Below are 6,224 nucleotides of genomic sequence, written 5' to 3' on the forward strand. Positions count from 1 at the left end.
CTTGGTCTTGGCGGTAGGTAACGTCGTGCTCTCGGGCTGTGTCTCGTGGGTTAGCCATTGCGGTGCCGACTGCCTGTGTGGCTATGGCGGCGCCCAGTAGGGAAACACGAGATGTGGGATTGAGGCATCGCACATAGTAACCCGAAGCTAGGCAAAGGATGCCGGTCGGATTGGCAGGGAGCGGATTGCACATGAGGTATGGCGGAAGGGATGAAAACATTGTTGGGAGTGGACTGTACTTGGAGCCAAGCGTCGAGGGGATGGCGATTGGGTAAGGCGGGAAGATGGTTGGATCATAGTTATATTACTACTAGATTCACACCTTTAGAGATTGAAACTTGCGAACTTTAGGGTGTAGCATGATCAACCTGAGATGTATTAGATTTATATGTGTAATATGATTGACATGCATGCGGTATTGGTGGACTATTGGATGGTCTTGGATATTACTAGTTGGATTGTAGGTTGGAGATAACTTGAGCACTTGGATTTGTGATATTTTGACCTAAGCTTAGTACCTTGTATGTGCCCCATATGGATATGAGCATGGAGATGATGCAAACAGATCGTAGTTGGTAGACTTTGATGGTTTTGCTAGCCCTCCCCAAAAATGTTATGAGTACAAGATCATTGGAGGATGATTTGGATTAATTAGAATAGAATTTCAGTGGTATGAGCCTTGTTGGAGTAGCTGATCTTGCCTTTATTATTTGTTTGCGCTCCTTTAGATGCAGTAGTAGGAGGAGGGTAGTACTTATGAAGTGATATTATATTGGTGGATAAATAGATCTTTAATAACCTTGGAATAGTTTTTAGTTAGGTGATTGTGATCTTGAAAAAAATCTCGTAGATAAATAAGTTCTAATTTTTGGATCTATAGTCATCTAGTGGAAGCTTGCTTTATATTGGACTTGAATAACCATGATAGTGAACTTGGTTGGATCATAGTTATGATTTGTACTAGATGCACACCTTTAGAGATTGGAACTTGAGACCTTTAGAGGTTGGATCATAGTTAGAGATGCACACCTTTAGAGATTGGAAATATATTGGATTTATATGAGTATAATATGAATTGTGAAAATTGATGGACTATTACATCATCTTGGATTGAAATAGTGGAAAGAAAACAAAGATATTGGAGTAATAGAAATGTTGTTTGTGTTAGGTTCAGTGATATATCTGCTTGGATTCTAGGTCGGAGTTAAACTTGAGATTGGACACTTGGATTTCTGATATTTTCGCATGAGCTTGAAACCGGAGAACTTTAGGGTGTAGCATGATCAACCTGAGATATATTGGATTTATATAGGTATAGTGTATGATTAGCGGACTATTGGATCATCTTGGATATTAAGTTGGTTATAGGTTGGAGATAACTTGAGCACTTGGATTTGTGATATTTTAACCTAAGCTTAGTAGCTTGTATGTGCCCCATATGGACATGAGCATGAAGATGATACAAATGGATTGTAGTTGGTTGACTTTGATGATTTTGCTATCTCTACCCAAGAATGTTACGAGTACAAGACCATCATGGGAGGATGATTTGGATTAATTAGAATAGATGACAATTTCAGTGGTATGAGCCTTGTTGAAGCTGACCTTGCTTTTATTATGTGTTTGTGCTTCTTTAGATACAGTATTTGGAGGGTATCACTTATGAAGTGATTTTATATTGGTGAATAAATAGATTTTTAGTAACCTTGGAACAATTTGGATTTACTTGTGTGATTGTGCACAGCGGTGGATACTTCTAAGTTTTGGATCTATAGTAATCCAATGGAAACTTGCTTTGAATTAGATAACGATGATAGTGGGCTTGGTTGGATCATCGAACATATAAAGGATGAGCGGGGTGCTAGGCACAACCGCTGTGTCCACGTAGGCTATGAATAGTGCCGGCGAAGCGAGCGTTGCGTTCCGCGCGAGTAGAGAAGTGAGCAAGAGAAAAAGAAAAAGCGAGCGAGCAGCTGTAGCGAGAGACCTAACCCGTCTCCCCCGCAACCCCCGCCTTCTCTCCTGCCGCCGCCGCGCCCCGTTCTTCCCTTCTCCATGCTCGCCGCTGCCGGCATAGCGTCCGCCGCTCCCCCGCCTCGAGCCAGACATCGCCATGGAGCCTCCGCTCCCCCGCCTCGAGCCAGACATCGCCATGGAGCCTCCGCTCCCCCGCCTCGAGCCACCCCGCGCCTCGTCTGCCTCCTCTCCTCCCTCTCCCTCGTCTCCTCTCCCGCACCGCCAGCCCCTTCTCTCTCCTCCCCCGCGCAAGCCAGCCCCGGATCTGAAGGAAGAGGAGAGATGCGGGATTTGGAGGAGGAAGAGGAGATCCGGGCCTCCCGGCGGTGGCTCGACCGATGCAAGGTGATGACAAGTTGCCTCTTCCTGCGCACCTTCTCCCTCGCCGCCGCCACGGCCTCTCCCACCGCTCATCTCCACCTCCCGCTTTCCCTGTGGCTCACATCCCTCTCAGTGTCACCACTCCTTGTCTCCTAGGTTCTCGATCTGGAGCGGGAGGGACAGACGAGGCTACAAGCGCCAGCATGATTGTCCACAGCACCGTCGCCGTCGTCCTCGGCAGTGGTAGGGCGGGTCGCCAAGAAAGCCGGCTCCGTCTTGCTCTCGCGCCACTGTCCATCCACCCGAGAAGCCCGTCCACACACCTGTCATTCACGCCCCTCCTCCTCGGCTCGTTCTCATCTCTGTCAGGCAGATGAGCTCCTGCTTCCTCTCTGTCTCCCTTTGATTTTGTGCTTGTGCTGTACTGTGTGTTTGTGCAGTTGCTTTGTGAGCTACAGCTACTACTTGTGCTGCTAGTGTGTCCTGGTTCTGGTGCTGCTAGCTGCTGCTGGTTGCTTGTGTTGCTGGTTGCTTCTTTATTTGGTTAATTGTGACACTGAAAAGCCTTTGTGAAAAGCAAAAATTGATGAGAAGGCTATGAGCTGATGAGATGACCTTCATTTTCAATTTTTTATTTAATAATTGATGAAGGATATGTCATATATTCAGTTGTTAACATTTTCTCTATGGTGTATGTACCTATTGTTCATTGTATTCGAGGGAGAGGACAACAAGAGTAAGAGAGCCTTGGGACGCGAAGGCAGTAGCATGCAGCGCCAGGTCAAGCGCACCGACCTCGACGACCAGAGACCAGTACACTTAACAAGAGTAAGAGAGCCTTGGGACAACACTGGATGAGGGCGTCGACTAAAGGAGCGCGAAGACGTCTTCCTCCAAAATCTTGCCAAGGTGCTCCTCTCTCTTTGCCTCTTCTCTTTTCTCTGTACTTTATATTGGCAGTATTTTCCCTATCGTGTCTGATGATGTGTTCATGAGCTAATTTGTTCTTATAGTGGTTCCAATTTTATTTCTATCTCGCAGGATTTTGTTGCAACGACACAGTGCTGACAATTTTTGTTTTTGGAATTTGTCAATGAAATTCTGCTCGATCAGGTAAACCTTTTGTTTGGATTGTCGGACGCCTTGTCTATATTTGTAGATACTGATTTTTTTGTTTGCTTAATGGCATTATTTCACAGGGTTCTTAAATATTTGTTCACCCAGATGAACCGCTTATTTTATGTGCATACTGGATATTTGTCATATATGTAGAAGGTTCTACAATATATCAAAGAAAAACAAAACAGAGAGGATGCTGGGGCTCGGGCAAGGGAGGCTGCGCTCAGTGCAGTACTGCGGTCTTTTACTGCCCTTCACTGTTAATTAAATATATATCCTCTTCATAGTTCATACAGTTTTAGGATTTTAGCAGTATGAAAAGTCACAGATAATGTGATGGTGACATTTGGGCTTATACAAGTGTTAGTTGTCAGTCTTCTGCCCGCTTGCATTTGAACGTTGCCTTGGGCACGATCCTTAAGCTTGTCAAAAGTTGTGGATCGATAGGCATTGACAAAAAAATATAAGCTCTGTGTTCTGAAATACAGGTAGAGCAGCAGCTATAGCACCCCTAGAGAGATTGCGTTGATTGATTCTCATCGTATATATAACTCAACTATTTAAAGTATTCTATATACACTGAAATCGTGCTCATAGTTTTTTAAAGTATTCTATATGCACTGAAATCGAGCTCATAATTTTTTTATCATGTACCTTTTCTGCTAAAGATCATTACACTTCTTCAGTACATCAATGTTGCTTCCAAAGCAGAGCCCCTCCTAGAGGACAGTTTCTTTTATCAGAAGGGTGAGTGTGTTGTATATTTTTCTGTCCACTAAATCAATACTTCTGGTTACATATTGTGACAGAATTAAGTAGGCATAGGCTTGTTCGTTGATTCTTGTACCGAAACTGAATTGGTATTGTGTTAATACATTATAGTCATCCTTGAAGGACATGTGTTTTATTGCCATGCATGCTTAATAATTGCTTGCTGAAGCATTGGTCCTAATTTACCACGGGTTTTGCCGGCGTTGCGTTTTCTTTTTGTATATGGTTGCTGCAGTGGCCATTGAATAGTGATTCTATCCATTAGTAGTATCTTGTCATTATGAAAGTTTGTGTATTTTTTGTACATATGAAGGTTTGTGTATTTTGTTCTCAGCTGCGTTGCTACATATAAATTTGAGGCAAATGATGATACGGTTCAGACTCACACTTTTCTGATTTTATCTTGTCATTATGAAGGTTTGTGTATTTGTTTTTGTGCTGCATATAAATTTGAGGAGAATGATTTTATGGTTCAAAGAGACAGTTTAATCATATTTGAGCTGCCAGCTTGCTTCAGCCATGTGATACCGGAGCCCGAGGTTGACAGTGGCCAAATGACTGAACTTGTTCGCAACATTAATAGTAGTACTCTTGATAAACATAGCATTCCTGACCTTTTTGTACCGTTCGCCTGTTTGCATGTTTATAACAGGGGAATTAGTCCAAGTGTTATTGGTTCACTTGCTACAGGTGGAATATATCTTTGGTGTTATTGAATCTTTAACCAAGACATGGCTGGAAGCTGGAGCACACTAATCCTGATCGAATTTGTCATCTCACTTTATAGGTGGAGTAATTGGTGAGATTTTTTCGGTCTCTTGTATTTTACTTTCCAGAAAATCTGCATGATGGTACTCAAAATTTATGAATGGTTTTATTGGCATGTCATGGTGTGGATCGAGATGATGTTCAGTAGACTCCCTCATCACCTTGCCAGTGCTATTGATCGCTCACAGCTTGAATCTGAATGTGCTTCTTCCAGTCTATGCTCCCTCTCTTTGGTTCATTGGCCTCCCAAGACTACTTTGGTATGAAAGAGTGATCTTCATAACATACACAGTCAAATTTGTTTTTCTCACAAGCTGGATCGTCGCATAACTTATTGGTGGTTGCACTAGCTGAGCTTTGTTATAAGTTCTGGTGCGCATTGTATATCATAGATAAAGTGTATGTAATCTTCTTGGTGAGTAGGTTTTAGAATGATATAAATTTTAAATAATTGAGCTAGCATTATAGTGCTTCAGGTTTTTTCTTTCAATCAATTAACTTTTAACTGCTCACTAATTGGTGCCCATACATGTTCTGTTTTATTTTTCTCACTTCATTAAACATATAAGTTTCTGGAGTGATCTTCATAACATACAGTCAAATTTGTTTTTCTCACAAGCTGGATCATCGCATAACTTATTGGTGGTTGCACTAGCTGAACTTTGTTATAAGTTCTGGTGCGCATTGTATATCATAGATACAGTGTATGTAATCTCTTGGTGAGTAGGTTTTAGAATGATATAAATTTTAAATAATTGAAGCTAGCATTATAATGCTTCAGGTTTTTTCTTTCAATCAATTAACTTTTAACTGCTCACTAATTGGTGCCCATGCATGTTCTGTTACAATTGAAGGTAATTTACAAGAAATGGTAGATGTTTTAGTTTTAGGAAATATATCAAAATAAAATCTGTGGTCAATCTAGATTGTACTAATATATATGTTTTTAAGAGACTGTTCTGTATTTATTTCCTAGCAGGAATTCCATACCATTTCATGGCCATTGAAACTTGCCTATTAACCACGAGAAACCACTTTAGCTCTCTCTGTACGTTGATCATTGTAGTGCAGTGTTTGATATGTTGCCAATAGCCTTTCCCTTGGCTCTTCCTCTCTATTTAGTTATTCCTCGAATCAAGTGCATAGTTATTTTGCCTATTGCAGGTTTTGTTATCGTTATAATTACTCACTTTGTTCTAGGATATAAAGGCATATTAGTTATTCCTTTA

General features: G+C 41.7%; 1 long non-coding RNA gene across 3 annotated transcripts; it reads left to right on the top strand.

The window, feature by feature from the left end:
- The first annotated feature begins 264 nt into the window (after window positions 1–264).
- LOC141027995 (uncharacterized) lies at window positions 265–5,470 on the top strand. 3 transcript variants are annotated; one of them, XR_012190082.1, is made up of 5 exons: window positions 537–3,246; window positions 3,379–3,450; window positions 4,125–4,203; window positions 4,880–5,026; window positions 5,141–5,470. It is a non-coding gene; the product is annotated as an uncharacterized lncRNA (long non-coding RNA). The 3 variants fall into 3 exon arrangements; XR_012190083.1 differs by lacking the exon at window positions 4,125–4,203 and having other exon boundaries at window positions 1,349–3,246; XR_012190084.1 differs by lacking the exons at window positions 4,125–4,203; window positions 4,880–5,026; window positions 5,141–5,470 and adding an exon at window positions 3,537–4,024 and having other exon boundaries at window positions 265–3,246.
- The last annotated feature ends 754 nt before the right edge of the window (window positions 5,471–6,224 follow it).

Source organism: Aegilops tauschii, chromosome 7, assembly GCF_002575655.3.
Source record: "Aegilops tauschii subsp. strangulata cultivar AL8/78 chromosome 7, Aet v6.0, whole genome shotgun sequence".
In the NCBI taxonomy this organism is placed as follows: domain Eukaryota; kingdom Viridiplantae; phylum Streptophyta; class Magnoliopsida; order Poales; family Poaceae; genus Aegilops; species Aegilops tauschii.